The 26861-nt window shown below is 41.5% G+C and overlaps 1 long non-coding RNA gene across 1 annotated transcript in view; it reads left to right on the top strand.

Moving 5' to 3' along the window:
• The first annotated feature begins 249 nt into the window (after window positions 1-249).
• Window positions 250-26861, top strand: part of LOC115566747 (uncharacterized) — a 110336-nt gene continuing 83724 nt past the window's right edge. The window contains exon 1 of the long non-coding RNA XR_003981076.1: window positions 250-489. This is a non-coding gene — a long non-coding RNA (uncharacterized LOC115566747). The remainder of the gene's footprint in view (window positions 490-26861) is intronic.

Raw genomic sequence — 26861 nt, 5'->3', positions numbered from 1 at the left:
TCATTAAGCTTCTCTAAAGTGGAGCTTAAGCCAAGCCTGTGTTTTCAGCTTTTAATTTGGACGTGTTGATTACCAAATTGTCCCCGTTGCATTTATCTCCAAAAGTCTTCTGACAAACATGTTTTTTTGGCAGGGATTTGTTTTTATTTTCAGAACACTCAGCTGTCAGGTACACCTGTCCCCTCACATTATTTTGAAAAGGCATTGCTATGGCCACCTTGATTCGAGTACTAACCCTGATGACTGTGATTGAATCCACCGATTAAAGCAGCTCAGCGTTTTGTTTTGTTTTTGATCCTCTTTTGTTATAATGACTTCATTCAGACCTGACAAAGTCCTAAAATTCAACAGCATCCAGGGCCCAATGCTTTCATTCTTTCCTTCTTGGATCCTGATGTCTTATCCACGATCTGGACCCAGGATCAAGCAAATCTATCACCCTGGCTTCTCCTGTGATCATAAAAACATTATGTCCTGGATCATCCATTTGTGAGTTACCAGTAGATAAACTATTTGCGTTTTTCTTGTATTGTTCTTTCCTACCTTTCCCAATCAGGTAGGGAATGATGATTGTGACGTGGATAATCTGACAGGGAAGTCAGTCTCTTAATGATTTGAGGAGATTGCTGTTTTCTTTGCTCCCACAGCATGAATCATGAAAGTAAACTTAAACTATAGGAATAAAGTCCAAAATCTTTAAATACTTGATTAGCCGATGCCCTTCATAGGATGCCCCGACAATGGATCATCGCCTCTGCAGTATCTGTGTGTTGTTTATTTGGATTAAGAACCAAAAATGTGTGAGGCAGAACTAAAAGTGAGGTAAGACGGGTGATTTTGTTGTGATAAAGGGCGCCGTGCCGTTTCTTCATTTCTTTACAAATATAATATTTATCCCATGTCTGATGGTTCTGAGATTTTAATCTGTTCATGTGTCCATGTAAATGTCAGTGTGTGTGTGTGTGTGTGTGTGTGTGTGCGTATCCCTGTTTGCTCTGGGAGCAAACGAGGATACGCTCACACAGTGCAGTGCTTTCATTTAGTACCCATATCTGACTTAGTCACTGCAGGGAATTACTCATTGCTGGAAGAAAGACACCTGCACATCATTTACATAGAAGTACAACAACAGAACACGGAACACCAATGGTAGAAAGTAACTCACTACATTCACTCAAGTACAGTACCTTATCATTTATCTGATTTCAACGAATCTCCCCTTAGCAGGCAACTATGTTGAAGTGAGTTGTCACAATTTCTTCCAAGTTTTAGAATTAAGATGGGATCATCAGCAGACGTTAAGCAGAAACCAGCTGGAAATTTCCTGAAAGGTTATTAAAGAAATGACTAGCTGTTTATTCACTGCTTTAAAATTAGCATAACATTATTATTAAAACCGGTTATGGTAATTCAATACATTTTAATGTAGTGTAACACAAATTACGGAACAGATATACAGTTATCAATATGGAAATATACATGAACATGTAGTGCCTCTTTTGAATGCGTGTCAGGGTGAACGTAGACAGCAGCAACAAGATGTCGATGATAATGTGGTCGGCATCATCATATCAAAGGTTCGACATCTGGGAAACACGGTCCATCAACCTCCACTGTGTGCGAGCACCAAGCATCAGTGATATAAACACCAAGTCCAACTTTCCCAGTCCCATTTTGTCCACTTCCTGTGACCGGACATTGGCCTGGAGCTGCGTTAAACCTTAATTTAGGTGTACTTTTAAAGAAATTTCAAATAAGTTACTTGATAGTTACCACCTACTCACCATCAAATACTTAGACCTTTAAAATCAAGTGATTCCAGACATGCACACGCTAACATAATTAACACTTAACTACGCTATATAATTGGTTTATTAGACTTTTGAGTGAGCCCTGACTACCTGAAAAAGAACACCACGAGGATGACACAGCTAGCTTACCAGTAGCTTGCAGCGCAACTTCCAGTTAAATACACTGTCTGCAAAAATGACAACCAGCTGACTGGTACCAGAGGGAAATCTTTTTTTTCTTTTCTTTTTTTAAATTCTTTTTCTTTTTTTTCTCTTCTTTGATTCGTTTTGGAAGGGGTCACTGAGATTTGAGAGACCAAACTCTGTAACAAGCTGAATTTCTGTCTTTTGTTTTGTTCTAAATTGTTGTAACCCAAAAAGTGTTTTTTGTTGAACTCTGGAATCTTTATTGTTGAATTGGTACATATGGTTCGAACTTGCCTTCCCCTAACACGCAAAAGGCCAGCAGGATGATTTCAAGCTGTTTTCGTAAAACCCCTATGTTTTGACTGTTGTCACGGCATAATACCCGTGGTCTATTGATCTCAATGAATCCAGAAGTGATATTCTAACAATGGCAGAGCCGTCAGTGCAGAGAAAACCCTAGAACCCAAGTACAGTTTTACTTGAGTATCTTCATTTCCTGCTACATGATACTTCTACTTTACTACATTTTGGAGGCGAGTATTGTACTTTTTACTTCACTGTATTTAAAAATGTTGTGTGCTAGTTAATTTTCACATACCTTTTATAAAGCAAACAACAAATAAGTGATGAAGTAATATTATAGATAAAAGATACGACTTTATTGATCCCTGGGTGGAAAACGACAATATACCAAATGTTAGTAATTTAAAATGAGCTCCTACCTCACCATCTTCAACATTAAAGTGATAAATACACTAATGCATAAATAATTACAATCCAATATGTGAATATAAATCATTCTGAAATGGATTATTCAGCATAATCAGTTCTTTCACTCTTAATAATGGATTGATATTTTAAATCTAACACTTTTACTTTTAATGTAAGTCAAATTTTGCATCCAGGAGCCTTACCTGTAACAGAGTATGTTATTGCTACCTGATTTAAGTCTCTGAGCTGAGTAGATCTTCCACCTGTACTGCACACTGACAGCTCATTTTCGGCTGTGAATTTGATTTAACACCATGACCTAGTTCGAAGAGCTGGCTGGCAAACAGACAGCGGACAAAAGAATACCTTACAATGTAATGCAATCCAATCCAACAATATAAACGACTGTGTCAAAACGGATCCTCCAGTTGTATCGAAACCTCTGAATTTTTTGCACATTTCAGTGTTTACAGTAAATACGAGTACTGCAGGTCGGCTGTATTATTGGAGTGCGATACAAATGTTATATTTAAACCTTATACTCAAGTGTAGTAATTAACATCTGAACGAGCGGCATGTCTTCATCAGAGTAAAAGAGTGTTATTGTGCGGACCAACTGTATGGAGGGTCTACATCTGACAGCAGTCAATGGACAAGTGCTGGCTGAGACTCCTCTCAAACCATCGAGTGTTACTTCGGAACAGGTGGTGCATTTACTTATCTGAACAGCTTGTTTTGCTTGGTTGCTGAAAATAAACATCGACTGATCCAGAAACTTATTACCAGTATCCGTCCGCTCTTTGACTCTTTTGTTGCAACAATGTCCAATTGAACATAACTTGTCTGTAATTGCTTTTTTTTTTTTTTTTTTTTTTTCATCCTCTTCTGAATCGGAGCTTTTTTCTATTGCCAATTGCTACCAGGGCTCAGCAGAGATGTTATAGCTGCGCTGCACACTGCGGACAGTCATGGAGCCCCGGAGCAAACGGGCGGACATATATATCACTTGACTGTGTGTCAGGACGATTACTGGATAAAGATCACAATATGACACTTTTCCTTTTCTGTGCTGGCTCAGTGAACAGAAGGAAAGCTCCTGCAGCTCAGCATGCCCCTGTCCAGGTTATTGATCACAGATCTCAGACTTAAGACCTCTCGAGCCTGTTAGGGAAAAATCATTCTGCCTTTTTTCATTGTCAGAACCTCGCACTCGATCTCATTTCGGGAAGCACAGATTTTACAAATGATAATCTGGTCTATTCTTGTTTTCTGTGTCTCTCTTCTGCAGTTCATTTTTATGATACATCACCAATTGGGCACAACCATATACGAATGTGTGTTTTTAAATTGTCAGAAAATACAATAAAAAGACCAAAACTAATATTGTGTTTGCCAAATTTCCTAAAGCTGATGGGCACTGCAGTTATCAGCAAACGTTACTCAAACAGTAAATAGTGTATTTGTTGGGGACTATTTCCAGCTGAGGATTGATACAAATTTGGTGCGCTGGTGAGTATTTACAAAAGCAGGATGGCAGATAAAAAAAAAACAGCTGTGCCTATGTTTTATATTATATCGTGATAAAGAAACAGGTCACTAAGATTAACATTGTCGCTCATTAATGTGTTTTCATATAATTTGGACGCCAGGCAGTCCTATGGCACAGAGAAATAAGCCATTGGGATCAATTAATTGTTGGTTTTGGTTTTTGTTAACGATAAGAAAGATGCAGAATATCACCAGACATGTCCATTAGTTTTGTTTTTTTCTGCAAAGTTGTGCACTCTCTGTAAAACCCCCCCAAAAAGAACAGTGTTGTTAAAAGTACCCAAAAATCATACTTGAGTAAAAGTAAAGATTTGTGTTAAGATATTACCTTGGTGAAAATGAAAATCAGCCATATGAACATTACCCATATTAAAGTATCTGATATTAAATGTATTTAAGTATCAAAAGTAAAAATAAAAAGTAAACTATGCATACTTTTATGATTACCGGCCCAGCTGATTACTGGATCTCATATTCAGCAGTTTCCTGATTATCGGGATCAGTCTTATTTTTATCTGATTGCCGAGTAAAGAAATTAATTTAAAACTGCTACTTCAATCTGTAAAGTAACTAATAACTAAAGTTATCAATAAATGCAGTAAAGAAACAAAAACAATATTTGCCTCCAAAATGGAGGACTGGCAGCATAAAACAGCACAATATTTCAACACTAACTAAAGTACAAGATACTCAAAATTGTACCTCAAAAGTACAGTACTTGAGTTGAAATACTTAGCTACATTCCATCACTGAGAGAGAACGTACTTTACTTCTGGCGACCTTTTTGCAGTGTAATAAGTGTTCCCATGCATAGATTTACGTGGCAGTTGCTTTAATACATATTTGCAGCCCTGCTGGTTGTAAGATTATCTCAAACTAAACTTAGGTGCCTGGTAATAAAGAAATATGTCACTCAGTGCACTGAATACGATGACTCATCGATGTGTTTTATAGCTTTACGGCACAGACGAATAAGCAGGAATAAATTGTTGTTTGTGATGTATCCATGGGACATTAAGAAACATAAAGAACACAGAATATCACACAAAATATTCTTCAAGGTTTCTTTTATTATCCATGCAAAGTTTAACTTACTGTGCTCACTTTGCTTTTGGTGAAAATATGACCCTTTTCTCTCTGTGGTAAGAATTACGGTGCATAAATTTACATGGCAGTTGAACTAATGAGTTTACTTCCTGTGTGTGCTAACTAAATCAATCACATTTTATGACTCTGTTTTTGTAATATGGCAAACACATTCTGCACACCCTGCAGAGGTGTTCTATTTTTCTTTTCCCCTCACTGCCCTTTTTCTTGGTGGTGCTAACGGGGGGAGCGAGGTCGCCATGACCCTTAATCTTTTCTATTCTTTTCCAGAATGGCCGGGAACAAATCAATAGTGCAAACAAAAGCATTTTTATATATGCAGTTATTAGGTCATAAGCTACAGTATGTCACACTTCATTTTAGCCACAGCTGAGGCCTCCAGTGGGGCCGGTGCTCCACCAGCCCTGTCCCCGCAGGGACATTATGAGAATCATAAATAATACGTGCTAATGAGATATGAATTGATTACGTGGGGGCAAAGCCTGACGCTCTCAATCCATCACCCTAAATGATGTTTAACAATGGATTACCAGCCAATAATTCCTCCAATATGAGATTAAATAAAATAGCAGGGCAGTTTTCAGCGGACTACCGCCGCCTCCCTCTCCTCCCGCTCTCCAACGGGTGGAAATAAATCTGCTCAATTACTGTACCATCAATCCGTTTTTCACCGCTAAGGACATTATTATTTCATTTAGAGCTTGTTCATGCATCATAGATTATTTCATTTTACTCAGTCAATACGGAGAAGTGCAGTATTTTATGTTATCCACTGGGGCTTCTGGTGAAGTGGGGTTTTAATGGAGTATACACGGCTGCGGAGGAGGGGGCTCGCTGTAAACGGGAGAAAACGCGGTTATCACCTGGGTGCAGTTAAGAGCCCCAGATGTATATATCCCTGCTCACATATTCAGTTTTTCGGGGAGATGTATACATTTTACTCTGCGCTGTCCTCAGGCACCTCACAGACAATGAGAAAATGGTTCTCCTTCAAACCTGTGATCAATTGAAACCGCATTAGCTGTGCCTATAAGATGATTTGGAACATCACTTCAATCCCAAAGAACAATGAAAATTGGATAACACACATGCTCACTGGGCTCTAACTTAGCTGCAAATCATGTTAAGGTTTTCAGTGAAGCTAAAGTTGTGATTGGTTATTTCTCCTTTAACTGCATCAAGTTGTACCTCTGAGGGTTTACTTGTGATGATCTGTGTTAATGTGTGTTCTTATCGCCTTTCTATGGCTCAAAGACACACAGGCCCGGGAACAAACAAACGCAGAAATGGAATGAAATTCCAAATAAAAGCTTGCTTGTTGTCTTGCAATGGGCTCGAAAATGCAGCATTTTCATTTAATAGGCCGGCAGTTGACTTATTTCTGACATCTTTAGGTAACTGCAGAGTTCAGATTTCATAGACAGGTTTTTCCTGAGAATGGCATTAGCGACGTCTTTATCCTGGGAGTGTAATGCCACAGACCGAGAATCGTTTGCTGATCCAGTGACTTTTCGTCTCCTTCGTGTTTTTTTCTCTCTGCGAATGCTCCTGTGTCAAACCATTTTCAGAAGTTCTGCTTCATGAAAGTCAAATAAAAACATTTTCATCGAATCACAGATTTGAATCAGCTCAGGTGAAAGATGTCCCGTGGTTGGTTGGTCAGTCTGCAGGCTTGGTTCAGACTTTAAATATCTCAATTATCACAGACCACAGACACAGATTACACACAGATTAATCGGTCTTCACAAGACGACGTTATACTGATTTTCACTTTTGCACCACCAGCAGGCTGATACTTTAACTGACATTCCCTGATGACTATGCCATGAGATTTAATGCAGACTTTCAGGGTCTGCACCATGGATATATTATATCTCTATACTGGAGGCAAAGGCGGTGCGCATTCAGTCCAATCAGAAGCTTGCCTGGTGCATACACCAAAAATAGCCTCTTTGTAGCTTGCTTTACCTGCTGGTTATGTGCAAGACACTTAAAAAAGAAGGAATGGATGCTACGTCACTGAATCTTGCTTTGGTGATCTTTACTGTGGTGCCAGCTGTATTGAAGTCAGTGGGAGATGCATGGAGAAACACACTAAAACCCAGCATGTTGTATGACCTCTGATGAGGGAAGGCCTCCCGAAAAATAAAAGAAAGAAGAACACTCTTTAGAGAGTGGGCTAATGACTGAGGCATTTCCTCATCAGAAAACACACAGTATAACTATGCTGGGTTTTAGTGTCAATACAGCTGGCACCACAGTCTAACACCAAAGCAAGATTCAGTGACGTAATGACCCTTCAATTATTATTTTTTTTATCAGTTTCCTCAGCTCAAGGAAAGTCTTAAAAACATAAACCCAGCAAGAGTTTTACGGAGGTCGTCTATGGGGAAAATCAGGATTTGTAATTTTTCGCTGCAATTCTGCGAGTGGCAGCTGAGCAAACCTGGAATGTTTAATTCTAATTACTTTGGTGACTCGCTGACTTTAAGTGCCACCACGAGGCTTCCATAAGTCAAATGTCTAAGGTGCTATTCAACAGACAATTTCATTGGGTACAGACAGAAGTTGTTCAATGTTATGACACACTACCTTCAAACCTAAAAACATTCCCATAATCCTTAGCTTGTACTCAGCTGTGTTCAGTGCTAATTAGCAAATATTAACATGCTAATATGCTAAAATAAGGTTGTTAACAGTAAACACTACCTGAAAGAACAGATGTGTCTAATTAAACCAAAGTCTGTGAGTACGCGTGTGTTTGAGAAGCTTAGCGTGAGAGGCATGCAGGCCTTAGGCTCGTGAAGACACGGTTCAGAAACGTGATATGATGTACACTTAAGTGAATACATCAGTTTATGATCCATCCGCGTCGATCTTTAGAAAATAATCCCCCACAGGCAGCGCACTACAGTTTATCTCGAGCACCAACTCTTGTCAGGCTCTCACATCTTTTATCTGTAAGTCCTACCCATCATGCCTGAGTCCCTTTATACCTCGGCTTTGTCGCATCCCTCCTCATCCCTTTCTATCCTGTCTTCCCAACGCCCATTCAATCCTCTTCTCCCTCTGTCTCCCTGCTCCCCGCGTGGCCTCCTGTGGGTGAGGAGTTGAGTGGGCTTGTCTAGGGGCTGAAGTCGGGGCTGGATTGGGAAGAAGTGGCTGTCACAGTGTCTGATTAATGACCCGTCGGTGGCGTGTCCAGCCACATTAGGGCTCCATGTATCTACCAGCGTCCACACGGGGCGAGGGGCTTTGTTCTGGGAGGAAGTGGTGTCAGCTGCCCACAGCCGTTTGCCTATAAAAAGAAAAAGATTTACTGTCATCAAAGGGCAGATTAAAGCTCACAATGGCGACATTGATTTTTTTTTTTTTTTTTTTTTTTTTCTAAACCAAAAAATTCACATTTTGGGGAAAGCCATTCTAGGCCTAGAGAGAGATATGATCAGCTTATTTAGAAAGGATAATATGGAATCTTCTCCCAGAATGAACTTTGAAAGAAGTAAATTGTAAATATTGATTTCTGAAATGAAGTGTCAATCTTGGTTGGGCCAAGATTATTCCTATCATCTGGCTGAACCCCCGGCAAACGATGAATTCAAAACTGCTGACAAAGTGGAGTGTATAGGATTTCTGTTAGGAGCAGTCGGCAGCGCTTTACCGCTTGGCCGGCCTGAGCCCCTGCCGGTAATGGCTGTTCAATTTTATCAGATAACGGAGGAGATCTCATCAGAGGCGAAAAATGAAATGAACTGTGACTCCGAATCAGGATCCCTGCTCTTATCCCAGCAAAAATCATCCGCGCGGGGCCCAGGGCTTTCCATTATTTCAGGTCACTTCATTACGGCCCTGCACACAGGACCCAATTGCTACAAACAAAGCAGGCCCTTCCTGTCTCACCCAGGGGTCGAATGTGAGGGGCAGTTTGATAGGCTCTTGACGTGTCCAGGGTTATCCCATTACCACTTAAGAGGGTTGCTGAAAGGCAGCAAATCTCGCCCACTTGTTTGTTATCCTTTCTTACCCTTTTGTATCATGAGAGGTTTTATTGCTCACCTTATTTCTCGAGGTTCGGAAATAATTCATCTTTTCCAGTTGTGGCTCAAAATTGATTTTTTTTTTTTTTGTCCTGTGGATGATGAAGATAAGGCAAACCAAAGAGCACACATTTACTAACGCATTATTTATTGTAGAGATGAAGTTATACTTTTAGATATGACAATGAGATCATGTAGTGGAAAACTTATCTTTTTTCAAGCTTCCCTCCTAAAAACTCAACCCTAAAACCCCAACCCCCAAACCCTAACCCTAAAACCCCAACCCCAAGACCCCAAACCAAAAACTCTAACCCCCAAATTCTGACCCTACAATGAAAACCCCAGCCCCCAAACCCTGACCCAAAAACCCTGACCTTAAAACTAAAACCCCAACCCCAAATCCTGACTCTAATACCCCAGCCCCAAAACATGACCCTAGAACTAAAACCCCAACCCCAAAACCCTGACCCTAATAAGACTGACTAGACATTTGGATAATTAAAGATGAAAAAATAAAGTCTGTACAATTACTACTCATGACTTTCTGAAGTGTGTGTTGTACCTCTGCGTGCACGTGTGTGTTTTCCTTACTTGCAACAATGAATGAAATAAAGCCGCTATCGCCGAAGAATTTGTAGCTTTGTGAGTAATTACAGTTTTTGTTACAGCCTCCGTGGGCCCGGCATTGATCTGCGGGAGGAGGGTGGTCGATACACATGGGGGCAGGGGCATTTGATAGCTACATGGGAGAAAAATGACGTCGGCCCAAGCGGGGGAGATTTGTAATAGAGCGATAAGACGAGCTAAAGGTGGGGAAACAAAGGGTGAAGTGCTATCCTTGACCCGTTTGATCACATTCTTCACCCTGAAAGGCGGAAAACAATTTCAGGCTGCTTTTTTGGATTAGCATTCGGCTTGAAATAGTTCCCAGTAACAGAGTAGAAAATCAATGTCAAGGAACAGACTCACCTATAATTGTGAATTAATAATTCAGCGACGTAATGACATTTAAACATCTCAGGTCGTTTTCTTTTGCATTGAAATCCAGTCATACTTTGAAACAGGTCACTCTGTTTTGATCTTTTCAAATGCTAAGCTAAGAGCGAGTGTTCAACCGATTGACACTTATCTGATCCGCGATGAGCGGCAGACCGCTCGATCTATACATTGACCCATGCAGGCTTGAGTTACATCGTCCCTCTGCTGCTTCTTTTTATGTCACTGATACATAACCGCTTTTACTTTCTCACTGTCACTCTCCGGTCACACAGACTTCAAGCGCAGCATGTATAGTACATGTCAGGCTGCTGGAGAAGCTGTGTTTGAGACACACTGTTGGTATGAAAATCAATCCATAGAAGTGTGTGAGACACATTTTATGAAGCTTGATGTCCTTTTGAGAAAATATTTGTGTGATTGACATAGTTTGAAAAAAAAAAAGAACAATGTAAATGTTTTCTTATTATTCATGGTTAATGTTTCTTTTTTTTAGGTATGAGGGTCAACCTTCCTTGTTATTAACTAACAACTTATGTTACAATTTTTACATTTTAAAGGCAACAACAGGATGATATATACAGTAATACATACATACATTAACGCATCAGTCATAATAATTCACTAACATGATATATGATAGTTTAAAACTGACAGGGGCAAATTTTTATGTTTTTTAAGTCACTTTCTTTTTAGGTCAAGCAAGCGGTTCTGTAGAAAGAGAGCTGATCCTTGAGTCTCATTCCCAGGTAGTCAAACACTGAGGCTTTGGATCAGTACCGTAGGTCAGGCTGGCTAGCAAACAAATGTGTCAGTATTTGACAACCTGTGAAGGAAACTCAGCAGTCAGTTATCTCACCAACTACACCTTAAAAGCTGTACTTTGACTTGTAATTGAGAATTTTCCTTTTGCAGTATTGCTGCTTTAACTTGAGATCCGAATACTCACTCCCCCACTGGAAACCACAACCCAAAAACAAACCAAAACAAAGTAAAATGATCATGTTCTAAGTCAAATACTTAATCCAGTTTACACAATGATCATTCGCTGAACAAGACTGTAAGTTGAAAGCCCCCCAAAAACTTGAGAAAGCAGCTATGTTCATCATTTTAGCTAACTTCCTGTCAGTTTTACAGTTGGCAGTTGGCCTCGCTCCACTCTATGTCACTACACCTGCACAGCGCCTTTCTTTTTCAGAGGTGGCACTTTTCTTGCTACTTTAGTGTTTTCGTGTGGCCTGTCTGGAAGTATAGTTCGTCAGTGGGGACTGCTGGAATTGGTAGCTTTCCCTGTTCCGCCATTGCCGGTGTAGGTACCAGAACAGGAAGCTCCTGCTCTCTGGGTGTTCCTTTGGGCGGATGGGACTCGGCGGGGATACCAGGAATGTATTTTCTCTTTTACTGCATGAGCAGGAGGAAAAGAGACATGAGTGACTGACCAAACACTCTGTAAAAGTGATTACTGTTGGAATAAAGAGATATTTAACACTTATTTTGATAAATAATATATCGATCACAGCAGCTTAAGAATTATTTTGAAACTTTAGCTGAATTTTGGTTAGTTTAGCTCTTGCATAATGTTTTATAATCATATCAAAAGTTTAGCTGATAACATTTAACGCAAACAAGCAAGTGTAAAGTTGTGATATATAACACTAAAACCATCTCTATTGCAATGTAACATCACGTCGAGTATATAGTTAAATTCATTAAGTCAGATCAGGTGTCCGGTCTGCTCAACCGAGCTCTCTCAGATGAGACAGGCTGTTGTACTGTCCATGTGGTCCACAGTTGTTCCACCTAAAGAACAATGTCCGGAGAGATTCCTCCGTTTGAGAGACAGATGCCATGTGGAAGTCCCTGAAGAGGTCAGCTTTCACTTCCCAAAATTGGCCCATGTTGAAAATCCTCCGGTCTGCTATCTCCTCGGACGCCCCAGTGTGACCGCGCAGAGGACATTTACAACAAAAAAGAAAATGGCCTTATTCCCTCTTCTTATCTCCTCCTCTCAGAGTAACACAAAGTTGACATTAATAGAAAATAAAAAGGGAAAAAAAAAGTCTTGAAACAAAGTTGAAGCCTTTGGTTACGTTTCAGAGCACAGGGCAATTTAAAAGCCTGAAATGTGGAATTAGGGAGGATTTGATGCGTTTCAAATTGAACGGAGGGGGACACCGTCGGTGGCGTTTGCACCTTCAGGCATTATTTAAGTAATGTCTTGTGGCACGTTTGAGTCGTCGGAGGCAAGGGCAGAGAAATGAGGGATTTATGCAGACGCCGCTGCGGTTTTATCTCTCCTCCCTCAGTCTGAGTGCACGCTCTGCCGAGTCAAAAAACAAGCAGACATACAAGCAGATTCGGATCATACAGAGTGTGTGTTTGAGCTATCTGGATATTCACTCTAGACATCTAAATCAGGCTGTTCTCACCGGACCTCATCCACTCCTTATCGAAACACAGGCAGTGCCAGATAACTTGATTTGCTTAAGGAACGGAGGAGATATTAACAGCACTTGACTACGGCAGTGGCCCCTTCTGCTGCTGGTATTAAACCCATCCAGCACTTCATTATACCTTCACTCTCTGGAGAGTCTCTGCGTACAGTCTCTCTTTATCTCCTCTTTTCTCCCGTGTTCTGCTCCCTCCATCCCTCCCTCTCTCCACCTCATGATACAAGCATCCTGGCAGCAGACAAGAGCATCATCAACATGCGCGGTGTGCCGGTGTCATGCAGATAGCCTCTGTGTTGGTAATGGAGGGAACAGCGATCGATAGGGAGCAGGGGATGGCTGCAGCCGAGGAGCCTCTGTTTGGCTAGCCCTAATCCTGATGAGTAATGTTGCTGTCATAATAGCGGGCGATAATTTAATGCTGACACTTAACTCCGTGATGAATGGCCTGTCGCCGGCGCAGGCGGCCGAGTCAAGCGGCCTGTCACAAGTTTTCTGAAATATTAATTTCGCTCTGAATTTCGGAGACCGCGTGGCGGAACGGGTGTTAGGAAAGTCCGACACGATCAGCCGAAACCGATCAAGGGTGAAGAAGGACTCAGTTTATGTTTTCTTTGGGTCTGGGACAGATCAGAGAATGTAACAAGAACATCAGAACCCCTCTGCAGTGCTCAAGCTAGCAACCTGACTGTGTTGGTGAACATTTTTTTCATAGTTATAAGGATGGTTGATTGTGGCAGTTGATGTTTAAGGTTAAAGTTTTGGGGTATTCTCTAGGATTTTAGTCTCTCTCCCTCTCTCTCTCTATATATACATATTTATACATAGACTAAAATCTACATGTATACAACAGGTTTTAACTGATACGCAGCAAAAAATAGTCTTGTCTTTTGAAAAGTTACATAAAAACACATCCTAGATTTGTCGTTGCTAACTACCATCAGTATGCTTCCTTCTACAGTGTCAAAAGCTGCTAGCATTCAATCTCTTCAGATGTTTAAATGTGCACTATTTAGGTTTGGGGAAGAATATTAAATCAGAAGAGAAAGATATTCATTGATGGATTTTTTTTTATGCCTAAACAATCTAAGCAAACAAACTCTCTTCGCTTTCATGACTGAATAAACTTAATAAACAAACTGACCTTCAAGGACAACACAATTTATACTTTTTCACTTTGTTTATATTTGGCGGACCCTGCCACCGTCCTAGCTTCAAATAGTGTTCTGGGGACCTTTTTTTCCTCTGAGAACAGCTTGTTTATTCACTTATTGAATAAATAAGTATTTCTGAGTTTGTATTATTACTTCATTCACATTCTTAAATATCAGAAGTCTTTGAATTTCCTCTTGAAAACAACATAGCGCCCCTTTAAAGATCAGCATTTTCTTTTTATTTTATTTCCTAAAACCAGCAAGCAGGTGGAGTAACCAAGTGCAAATAGTTTGTGTCAGTGTCTCATATCTGGAGAGACGCTGCAGCCGCTCGCCTGTATTTTCTTAGTTTTTCAACTTTTTGACATGCCCGGGACACCTTACTAACCCAAAATGATGGTATTTGAGTATCAACTATCTTTGTGGTGTGTTTATGAAGTGAGTACTTTTTACTGGAGTACTGGAAATCTTTGAAAGCAGTTGATCTTAATGCGGGGTTTCAAGCTTTGAAAAGTGCTTAGAGTTTGGAAAAAGCACATGGAACTGTACATATATAAGACACAATAACATCTGATTTAATATGATGAGGTGAAATAATCACTTTCAACTTACAAATGCATAGACATGTGATTTACCATGGATAAGTTGCTAGAATAGCTTGAAAATGCACCTTGAAAGTGCCTGAATGTGACTCAGGAAAACGTGCACAAACTCTAACACTAAAGCTTTCCTTAATAACTTCCTACAGTCGTTTAAGGCAACAGGAAACCACCCTTTAACGCAGATTTGTGCTTTAATATGCACATTAAACATCCAGCGTCAGACGCTCGCTATTGTATCTTCATTTAATGCGCAGGGACAACTGAACAGCGCGGGGGAGTGTCACTTTATGACACACAGGGTAGAGATACAGTCACATCTGTGCATTTGATTGTAGTTTGGAAGTAAGTTAAAGTACGTTTAAGTCGGAGCAGTGTCAGCGCATTTGTATAATCCCCGCTTTACAATCCACCTAAGATTTTTTTTATTTTTTTTTTACTCTCCACTTATGTGAGCAAGTCTGCAGGCCGGGGTCAGATGTGGATTACCATCCACTGCCAACAGTGGGGAGGAAATCCATTTTTTAACCTTAAACCTAGTCTTCTCTTCCCCGCGTCGTTAAAACACTTGCATACTTTCTGTGTCGGTGCAGCTTGAGATGTAGCATGGCTGCCATTAGCACAGGCAGTACACAAGGGCCTCATCTGTGAGGTACTGCTTACTCTTCTACAACATCAATACAATGGACATAACAGACATGCTGACAAATGCAAAAAAAAAAAAAAAAAAAAAAAACCTTCATTAAATTTCCCGCAAGAATATAATATAAAGGACATTTACACAGTTTTGCTTGGCTCCAAGCACTTCCTTTATGTGTCAATATGTATTTTTCTATAGTTTTTCCCCGAAACATCTTGCATGTGTTAGACGTATTCTCCCCCGTATAAACTTAATCACTGTTTGATATAAATAAATGACAATGACAAAGAAAAAGTTTCCGATGAACACCAACTGCACCGTTTAAGAGACACTTTGTGGAGTCTTATGGCTTCCTTTGGGGAGAATAGTAAAAAATGACTCAGGCAGCTGGAGACAATGAGCGCTGCAGAGTTTTTTTCCTCTTCTCATATAAATGCCTTTTTATGCTTTGGGAATGAATGTCTGGAGGGAATCTCAATGCCATATACTGACAAAGTACACTATTTTGGCTGCAATAATAATGATTGAGTCACAGATACCAAACTCAGTTCTGCCTCAGTACCTGGTCATTATACAAAGACGAGGATTATTTTTGTAGATTTTATGAGCTTTTGTGCTGTATTTTTTTGCAGTTTGATTGCCCTCATTGTTTTGATGCATTCCAAATAAAAACATTTTCAGACTAAATTATTTCATCGAAATTGTCCCAGAATTCTTAAGTGCTCCCTGTTATTTCCAAGAATACCACCATGGGCCATTTTTCCTAATTTGAGATAGCATTTCTTTTCATTTTCGTTTTTTCTCTGAAGGGACGTTCTGACCCCGTATGATTTCTGTCAGCCGTACTGTAGCCGTGTTTCGGTGGATGACATCCCCCATCTCTTCCCCGCACCAATCCATTTACAGTACCTTCACGTTGAGATGCTTTTGATACTCGACGTGTTCGCGGGGGCCACACTGGGACGTTGTGTACAGAAACTTAAATTGATTTGATGCCTAACTCCCTTATCTCTAAATGTTTAGGAACAGAGTAGTTTTTTTTATGATTTATTACTTCAAAGCCATAAAGTCTCTTGTTGACACAAAAGCAAAGAACTCACTTACTTCTTATCCAGCGCCGTCTATCTCTGAGGCCACCGCCGCTCGGCCCACAGCTGCACTTCCCTTTTACGCGGCTCAAAAAGGCATTTTGATTTTGTTGACAGAGGTTGTGGAAGAAATAATGGAAAAGATAAAAACTCCAATTATGATTTTTTTTTTCTTTTACCTGGCAAAGCTTTGCTTCAGTATGACAGATTGTATGATAAATGACACATTTGGAAGGCAGTTGTTGTTGAAGATGTGACGATTTCTTGAGCATTAAATACGCAAACTTGACCTTTTTTTTTTCTCTGAGATGCAATTGTTTGCTCCCCTGATGCACTGACTGTTTCTGCTGCAGGGAACGATATAGAGTGGTGGTGAAAAGGACTACATCTCTAGATATTTTCTTTATCTCAATATTCTAAATGTTACACTATCGCACGTTCATCGCACACGCCGCGTGGAGTCAACATCCTCCCGTTGCGAGGCGAGCTGATGCAAAAGCTGCCTCCTGCCCTGCTCTGGATTTGTGTACATCGTTTCTGCTGAGACCTAAAGACCAATGTAGCTAAGCTGGAATGGACTAACGCAGCCATTTGACCTTGGGTGGCTTATTTGCTCCAGTGAGACAGCCTAAATATTTACCTGTCATTGTTGATGATACTCCAGGCTTCAATGCCCTTAATGGTTTTGATGGAGAAGCAGGGCTTTGCGGCAGCGGGGTGATGGAATTGCAAAATTAAGAGCAGTGAATTGGGCTATATATTTAGGACACTGCAGGCTTAATTCTGTGTCTTATAATACAACTGCCTTAATCTGTAAAAGACTGGAGCAAGATAGAAGAGTAGCGGGGAATTGCAATGGAAAACAATGTGTCAACTGCCGGAGTTTAACCTTGACAAGGTCTGTGCAGTGGGAGTGGAGTGTGGGAAAGTGCAGGCGTGCAGGTACCAAACACAAACCCTGCTTAGTTGGTTATAATCATACGTACATTAGAAACAGAATACTAATACTAACCTGTGGTCATAGATGTAGATGCTTAAAGATCTGACCTGAGGGAGTGTTAGGGGTACTGATGCAACCCCCGCACATAAGATGTAATACAGGATGTATTTACATTCTGAAATGAGCCCTGTGGGTAGGAGATACATTTTTTTTTGTTTTCTATTTAAGATTGAAATCGCAAGTGTATGAAAACCGGTAGTACTGTTTAAACTAATAAATAAATATTTATTTTTAATAGATTTTTAGTCAATTGTTTATTGTCCTTTATCCCATAGCTTGGATAAACTGGTGAAAGACTGTGGGACTTTTATTGTGAAGGAGTCACAGGTAACGGGACGTATTTGCAGTTCTGCCCCGACTAAAGATTTCCCTAGTAGACCAATAGTCGTTAGTCCAAGCCTTTAGCCGCCACATGATTATGCTACTGAGAACATTTTTAAATATATATTTCATGAAAAGAGCTGCCTGTTACAGACAGTGCTCATTAACACGACTCTGATTGTGTCGAACAACCGGCGAGAAGGAATTTATGACAACACTGTAGTTATAGCAAGAAGCGCTGTTCAAAGTACAGGAATTTATAACTTCCAGCTTCACAAAAACAAATGATATGGGACTCCTCGGCGGCTTCACGTCTCACCTGTTCCCGTCTGAGCCTGAATTCCCTGTCCCAGCAGTCAAAGTCATGGTCGGTCCCTGTTGTCAGACTGGCCTGTGTCTGTCTTTGAGGTTGTGTTCAGTCCTGATCCGGCCGTGTTCACCGCTGAGCCCGGTTCTTCTGCCTGCTCGCCCGGCTCCAGTTCCCTAGCTCATGCCTCAAAAAACCTCCTCCTCCTGGTGGCACAAAGCTCATGTGCTAGTGATGCACGCAAAAGTTAAAATGAAAGGTCTCTTTATGTTGCAACTTTATGTTTGCTTAAGTTACATTTTCTACCTCTCCTTTGTCACAACGCTGTGCTGATGCTCGGCTTAGGTTTAGGCACAAAAAACTTAACCTTAGGTTAGGGTTAGGACGCATCATGGAATGGCTTAAAATACCAGCTTTTGTAACAGCGATAAAGGATATAGATGGTCTGACTTTCTGTAAAAGAAATAGCCAGTTTTGGCTTGAAATGTCTGCATGCAACCGTATAAAACACCCAGGTTTGACGACGCTAATAATGGCCGCCTCGTTGGCTTGTGATAACCCACCACCTTCCCCTCCACCTACAGATGTCAAAGGGGAATAAAAAGCATATAATTTGAAGCTGATATGCCACATTTGGTACAAATGTCTACTTTGGATGCATCAGTGGTTTGCAGAAACGTTAGCTGCTAACATTAGACGACATGCAACATAAGACAACATGCTGCACACCTCCAACTTCTCAGCAAACTAACTAACTCTACTGTGCCTTGAAGACAGATCCAGTTACACCATTTGCTCTTTTGTCCCTGGTATTGTTGGTAGAAAAGGTCAATAATAAGGCAAAGAACGCTAACGCTAACCCTAATCGTAGGTCTTTGACAGGCTTGCGTGCTGCTTAACGTTGGCGGTGGAAGTTAACCATGAAGTGTGGAATGTTCCAGTTCGTCAGGACTCTGAACTGTCTGATCTGTGGTCAAATGCCAGCAGGTGCCCAACAGCAGGTAGTCAACAGGGAAAAGCAATGGTCCTCAGGCTCTAGCAAGCCTCCTCCTCATCCTCCTCTTGCTCTTCCTCCTCACTCAGCAGGCTCTGAAGTCTGCTGCTTTGAGTCTCATAGCCACGCACCAGAGGGATTGCTGATCCCCATTTCAGATAATGGCCCTCAATCTCTTATCATTTACAGCTGTCCACCAGTAAACAACAGAACGAAACAAAACAAAAAAAATGATAGAAACAGATGAAAAGGAGGGAGGAAAGTCAAAGACTTTCCCTCCCTCAGAGGTTTCACTCCCTGAGCACCGCTGTTGACCTCCTCGTGACGATAGCCATCAAAATCATAACTGTTTACACTGCTGTCACTTCCTTATCCTTGCAGCACAAGTTTTCAATTTCAAGATTGATTTGTTTCAGGGCCGTTTATCTTCTCGACAAAGGAGGAGGGAGAAAGCTGTGGCTTTTTTCATTAAACTTTTGATTGCTCCTCAAGCCAAAGCTGCTTCCTCGGGAAGGCAGTGAGACAGAAAGGTTAGGACTAAACTGCCCTTCCACAGCTATTACTACACCATGTTATGTAGAATTGGCCACCGTAGTACTCATCCAGATGCACAGCACAACATGGACCATTCAGTGTACCATCTGGCTAATATAATAAGGTAAAGTAATGCATTTTTAACCCTCCCTAATTGGCTAAGTCATTTCATTATTATAAATATTAGGTATCTGTAATGGGGAACACTAATTCCTTTGACTAGACTAAAGATTCCCGCCTTCAAATAAGCATGCTAATCTAATTAGAAAGCTAGCAGAGCCGAACGACTACATTTTCTCATACTTAGCATTGGAGGGCCGGGGCTTTGTGGAGCAGATGTGCTGTGAAATTAATTTCCTCTGGTGTAACCGGAGACGCTCTTCTCACCGTCTCTGTTATGAAATTTCCATTTCACAGATGATAACCTATTATCACTTTATTCAAGGGAAACATGTTAATGGCCGGGAGGAAGATTGAATTATTCATATTTGCTCATTTCTATTCCGCGGCGCGGCCCTGCTCTTTTCATGCACTGAGAGAGGGCTAATGTAAACATGACCAGAATCCTTGTAAATTGGCTTGTAGAGGAGGCTGTTAGCATAGTGCCTGGGGACTGATGCTAGACGGGGATAACAGCTGATATCTGTAAAGTACAGGCTGTGCATGTGAGCGCCTGCGTGTGCCTGAGTGTGTGCGCGCGTGTGTGTAGGGATAAGAAAAAGAGAAGCAGAGTGCATGTGTGTGTGTGTGTGTGTGTGAGAGAGAGACACACAGAGAGCGGCTGAATGAATGAGCGAGGGTGTGCATGTGTGGAAATGTGTGTCAACAGTCTAACGGGGACGCTACCAGCTGGTAATGGAAGCTAATTGGAACAGGGAGCAGTTAGCCACACTGCTAAGTGCGTCACACCGGCCCAACGAATCCGGACTCAGGTGATCCGGATATCAACTTCTATCTTGGACGCACGTTTTCCGTCGTTACGTTACAGTTTCTGGTGAAAGAAGGGCTTGAGCAGCACAACACTGTCAAAGAAGTCACCTCGTTGGATCTGCTGTGAGAAGTTTAATCGAGGGGGGAGGGTGAAAAGTTTCCTCCAGCAGCGTCACGTGAAGGTATCTTATTTGTTTCAACGGTTGGCTCAAAGTGCTTCAGCATGGCAGGACAGGAAGGAGCTCATTCACAAATAATGAGCCGTCCCGTCCCGGTGACGTACCCCGCTGCTCATTCACTAAGCAGCTCTGACCCCCATGGGACTCGAGTGTTTTGCATGTATGTGTTTGCATGTGTTTGCAAAGCGCCGAGATAAGCCCTAATGCGCATTCATCTGTTAACGCATTTCCGTTTCCTCGAATAAAAAAGTAAAAACACATGGTCACATTCTGTTTAATGATGCGTCCGTCATCCAGTTCATTGTTTGAGCTCAGGAAAGTGATGCTGTTGCTGTACCAAAAACAATTTGTTTATCTCTCTTTTTATCTGTTTTCCCACATACAGTGAGCAGCGTTGGGTCAGTCGGCTTCCATATTTGGTAAGAAAATAATTTTGCCGGCAAGAATAGGATGTATATTCTTACAAGTTTGATTAATAAATGCACTTTTTTTCTGTAAAGGTATGCATCATTTTTTTTTTTTTTTTTTTTGCCATATCAAGATACAGAAGGTGTATTTTGTTGAGAGAAAGAAAAAGAACTCTGTGACCACTTTGCTGCAAAGACAGAGCAGAGTGATGGTGTCTGTCTGAACCATTAAGTCTGCCTTTCAGCCCAGACTGCTTTATGAGAGAAATTAAGCTCAGAGAGGGACATGAGCAGCATGTCTCCCAGAACTTGAATTGAAGCCTGTTCTTACTTTTACAGCCAATAATGAGATTATATTTGAGCTGAGATGTGGGCCATCCTCTTTAGCCATGATAGGGATCATTATAGATGCCTCCCATTTCGAATCCATCTTTCCCATGGGAATCCGCTCTGAGGACATTTGCATCGCCTCTGCTTTACATAATGCCTGTGGCGTCATAAGTATTGATTGTTAAATCTATGGTGGGCCGCGCATGAAAGCAGACCGGTGTGCATCAGCTTTTTATCTAATGTTTTGGTACTGTCTTTTGTAATTGTAACTCATAATTACTTTAGATGATCCTTAGACTGTGATGAATGTAATAATTAAAGGGGCACAAAGTCATTTTTAGAAAAGAAATTTGGAAACGCAGAAAGGTAATATTTACAATATTGATAAGGTAATGGTTCAAACTCAGAAATATGTATTGATTCCATAACGGACTAAATAAGCCTTCCTCAGAGGAAAATAAAGTACATGGTGCGCCTTTACTTAATTACAAATACATATCTTAAGATGTTCATATTTTTAAAATAATAATAATAATTAAGAATAATAATAACAGTAGTGATAATAATAGCACACACAACATTTCACTTAGAAGTTTTTGATATGAATCAGGAATATTTGGGTTCACATAGCTGGATCTTATGCATGAGACACAAAATAATATTCACATATTCGAAGATCACTAGGTGGCAGTATAGTATACTGTAATTGCATATATGCATATCGCCCGTGTTCAGGGCCACTCCACCGACACTCGTCCTCCAGTCACACAGAGGTCTCTGGTGTGATGTGACCCTGACATTTCCATGGCCTTTACCTCCACTGTAGGAAATGATGTTTATCCCCGCTGCCATCATTACACACGCACAGAGATCGTATAGATCCACTGTGTTACCAGATGGGAAGTTTTTCCACTTTGTTGTTTTAACTTTGCATTTTTTTCTGCACTGAAATAAACATTTTTAGAAACATTTTGACTAATGTGAATGTTTTACAAATGTGTCCTTCCAATTTTTGCATGTCAGTCACAGGTACATCCTCCATCATCAGAGAAAAACATGTCTCTCCAAATGTGGTGATTTTTAATTTTGAAATAAAATCCTAGAGAAATAAAGCGTTCCTTTAAGGGGTGAGAACATTTGAGGAAAAATGTGTCTGTGAGGTGAGACAACCAATTAAAAAAAACAACAAAAAAACCCAAACAAAGCTGTTTTGGAGATTGGATTACTGTTTACTTACTTGTTAACATGGAAATAAGTGGATCCACAAGCAGAGAAGCATTCTGGTGGACTCAGTCTGTCCCAGTTCACTTGAAACTGAGAGTGTGGGGGGGGGGGGCGCGAGAAAAATAGACAGAAATCGCAATTATTCGTTGGATTAGAAGTGCTGAAATTCAACATTAAGGGAGTCAAAAAACTTGTCTATTGAAGTGACTCTCTGACCGCAATCCTTTTTGAGGACCTCTCTATTATACTGCTGCTTAACGCAATCCATAGCAATCCAAATCCTTATCAATATCAATTTACTCATATCAATAAAGATCAGGCTCCCTCTGGATCAGTTCTCACTGGCATCTGTCTGACATTGCAGGCCCCTCATCACCCACACAGACAACTCCCCCTCCTCATCGCACACACACACACACACACACACACACACAAACACAGCAGCCCTTGACTTTGGCGTCAATAAGGCTGACCGTCTTTGTGAGAGTATCGACAGTTATCAAAAAATGCCCTTGATGTAATTTCATGCCTGTCGACACTCGCGGGCCATATGCTAAGGATTATGGGATGCCTGCGTGCCGCATAAGCACGAGGCACTGCGGAGCCGGGGGGCCCTGGGCCCTCGGCCACTTTACGGGAGCCTTTAATGGCCCTCGCTGAAGGAGTTAGAGCCACAATGGCCGAGTACAGCAGAGTGTCCACTGGGGGCTTACCATCAACCTCAGCCGGCGAGCAGCCAGGGAATCCCGCCCCCACCCCCCCACCTCCCGTGTGCAACACTAACTTATCACATTAAAGCGTCCGCGGTGTCACAGCATATGTCGAGCCTCTGTGTTTGAGGCTTTAATGTCGGAAGACTCCCATTTACATTTTCAGAGGTGGCCACAAATGCGCAGTGAAACAGAGGGCAGTGAGCAGGCGGTGAGTGCTCTGGTGAGGGCCTTTTTATGCCCGTTTGGTTCCTTTCTTCCGCCGTGTCATTGAGGATGGAGGTGGTACGTTATTTCGACTGTAAGTGGACTTTTCTGCTGCCACAAACAGATTGCAGACGGCCTGGGAGCTTAAGCACTGCCACCGTAACTCACGCATGATAGATACGTGGCGCGTGGCCGGACATATTAATTGTTTTAATGCTCAGAGGGTTCAAGTTGACTGCCGCTGTATTTCTGAAGTATGATGGATGTGGAATTAAGTTGTCTATTTCCTTCATTCAGTATTGAAATAATGTTCTAATAATATATAGTCTTATATAACGCATATAAGTTAAACCTTCTATCCCCAGGCTGCATTATGCTATCAATCAGCTGGGGTCATGTTTCTCAGATTTGGTGGTTTTGAATCTTTTCAGGTCAACTGAAGAATTAGACGTTTCTTTATGAAATGAGCTAATTTCTCCTACATCTTTCAGATTTTTCACGGCGTCCCGGCGGCCAAGGGGTGAACGAGATATCCACAAAAAACTGCAACCTCCCCGGCGTGCCTGCATCGTTCTCTCCCTTTATTTCCTGTCATCTCTCCGTCGCATATTTAATAAAGGCCGAACATGTCCGTGAAAATCCAAATGTGTAATCCCACTGCATAGTCTGATAGGTGCCTCACCACAAAGTTAAAAACAGGGCTGTCTCTCTTTTGATTTTGCAAAAACACGTGCTTTTCAGCACAAGTTGGAACAGATCACAGCATTTATGACCTCGTTTGGGAGTTCTGGTTCAGGTGTTTTAAATGATCACATACAGCTTCAAGATTTGCCCATGCGTATTCTCATACATCCTACATTCATAGTCCTTTTTGGCAAGTGGGATGTTTTATTTCCCTTTTTAATAAAAGGGGCAGTGTGACATATTGTATGCTGCAGAGAGGAATTTCAGAGTACCCACCAGCTCTATCATGATGTCTCTACAGAGCCTTTGGTAGCATCTTATGTGTTTCACAACACCGGCTAAAGACTTTTGCAGTGATTTCTGTATGTTTGCATCCTTTTGTTACCTCGAATCTAATCAGCCCCCCTCCCCTTCTGCACCGCTTTGTTTTTCTGCTGCCGATGGTAGCCGAAGCGCCTTAGCTGTTTTGTAAGCATGTGCACATCCTGATCTCTCATAATATTAGTTAAAATCAATGTGCTGCTTTTTTAATTATTGCTCATGGTACAAAGCGGGGAAGGCTCATTTAAGGGGGGATCGATATGGGAGAGCGATTGGTAGACGGTGGAGCTGTACATCAGGCGGCTTGATGTGAAAATCATTGGGGCCTGTGCAGGCTGTGGCTCGCGCTGATCATCCTGGTTAGCCCCCCAGCTGGCTGCAGGGCCTGGGTAATGGGTGAACCCTCCGTGAACCAGCATCCTTAGCCTCCACAACACCCCTCGGAGCTGCACACAGTCTCACACCGCCCCAGCCGCTACGCAGGGCAGGAATAACACATCATAAACTCTATTACAAATAGAATCAAAAAAAGTAAGGCAGAAAATTCAGGTGCATTTCTCATTCCCCTCTCTTCATCTCTCCATTGATTATCTGTGCCTGGGATTATTCTCCTTTTATTTGGTTCTGTTCTCCTCACTTGTGTTACTCTTTCCCCTATCCCTAGATACACCAGCGCATTGTTCCTCCATGTGCACTTCTATTATCTCTGCTATCTGTCCCCTGACCGCGACCAGGCCTGACTGGAGGCTTGCGCTACTCTGCTCTGTGGGCTTTAAAGAGGTTAATAACTTGGGCCTGCGGACATTATTTAAGGGTGGCCGGAGGAAATGTAACGCTCCCCTGTTTCTGTTGCTTTAGATCCACCTTTGACCTGGGAATCGTCCCTCCCTCCCCGGCCCCACATGACAAACACATCCTTATATCCACTACATCCCACTTTCCCCCCTCGCTCCCTTCACACTTACTCCTTCCTCGGTTTTAGCGGAGGGCCAATCCAGACCTCCTTCATCATGCAGTTTGGCCCCTCCGGCGCTAAACTGATACAAATGACGTTAATCTCGGAAAGTGTGAACGGCAGCGTTTCACGGCCTCTTACCGTTATTTGTCACCATTTCTGTCTCCAAAATGGCTCCATTTTGCACGGAGATAAAAAAAAAAAAAAAAAAAAGAAAAGAAAAGAAAAAGTTAAAAGCCCAAATAATTGTTTTCATCATTAGGTCAGTACGCATTCATCATGCAGTTTGTATATCAGCGCCCAGCGGATGATTTATACGGGCTCTTCTGCGACCAATAGGACACCACTATTAGGGTATCAATCCCTATAAGCACTGATCCAATGTACAATCAGCATCTAGGAAAGCTGGGTTGCACATTCAATGTTCCCAAACGGACAAAAAGGAAAAAAAAAACGAGGTTACTAAACAGCAGTTAAAAGTAAAAACTATTCAAAACCATCATGTTATAACAGAAATGGAGGATGTATGACAAATATTCAAAGTTCCAGTGCTCTCATTTTCTTTCTTCCTACACGGCGCAAAAAAAAGAAAAGAAAAAATGGAATTCGTGCACGAGCCGTTGTTAAAAAAACACATCAGTATTGCTTAAAAATGCATTATGACATTAGCTAAAGGCCCCCTTCCGCAATCACTTAAATCAAATGCCTCTATTTTGACAAGCTACCAGTACGTAATATGTCCAATTAGCATTTAATACTGGTTAAACACAGTGACCCTTCCCTGTATATCACATTCTGAAACACTAATGTAATGGCCGATCCTCGTTCGGCCCGCTCTTTCCCCAGATGATCGTTATACATCATCTGCATCATTCACATGCTTACATACGCACACACTCATTCACTCACACTGAAGGCAGACGGTTTATTCGGGGCATCAATCATTCGTCCATAGGAGCAGTTCATTTACTAATTAAAATCTTTAAAAAAAAAGAGAGCAAAATTGACCAAGCACTAAATTCCAAATCGCAAGTTTTGACCGGCGACTGACAGTGCGATCCATGGTGAGATATCAATCAGGGCCGATGGAAATGGCTTTTTATGAACCGGCCTCTTTTTGTCTGATCACCAAGGTCATTTGTTCTGCCTTTAATTCCCCCTCTTAGCACGCTGCTTTCAATCATTCAGATTGCGTTGTGCGGAGGATGACTCGCCGCGTCTCTCTCCGTGATGACAAGGCACAAAAGGTAAACAAAGTTGCGATATCAATAAATTACACGCATGCTTAATTTTCCCTGCTTGTCAACGTTGATGCCTGTCAATTTCAAAGGGGGGTTCCGTGTGCTTTATTCTAATGAAAGAGGCGGAGGGCACGGCACTCTTTCATTCGGCTGAAAATGCTCTGTTCAGCCAGATTTAAGATGAAATGATGCCTTTGGTTATGGACTGTGATTAATGTCAAGGACACCGGAGTTCATCTAAATATAGCTG

Source organism: Sparus aurata, chromosome 17 (genome assembly GCF_900880675.1).
Source record: "Sparus aurata chromosome 17, fSpaAur1.1, whole genome shotgun sequence".
In the NCBI taxonomy this organism is placed as follows: domain Eukaryota; kingdom Metazoa; phylum Chordata; class Actinopteri; order Spariformes; family Sparidae; genus Sparus; species Sparus aurata.
This window is presented reverse-complemented; position numbering and strand designations above follow the sequence as displayed.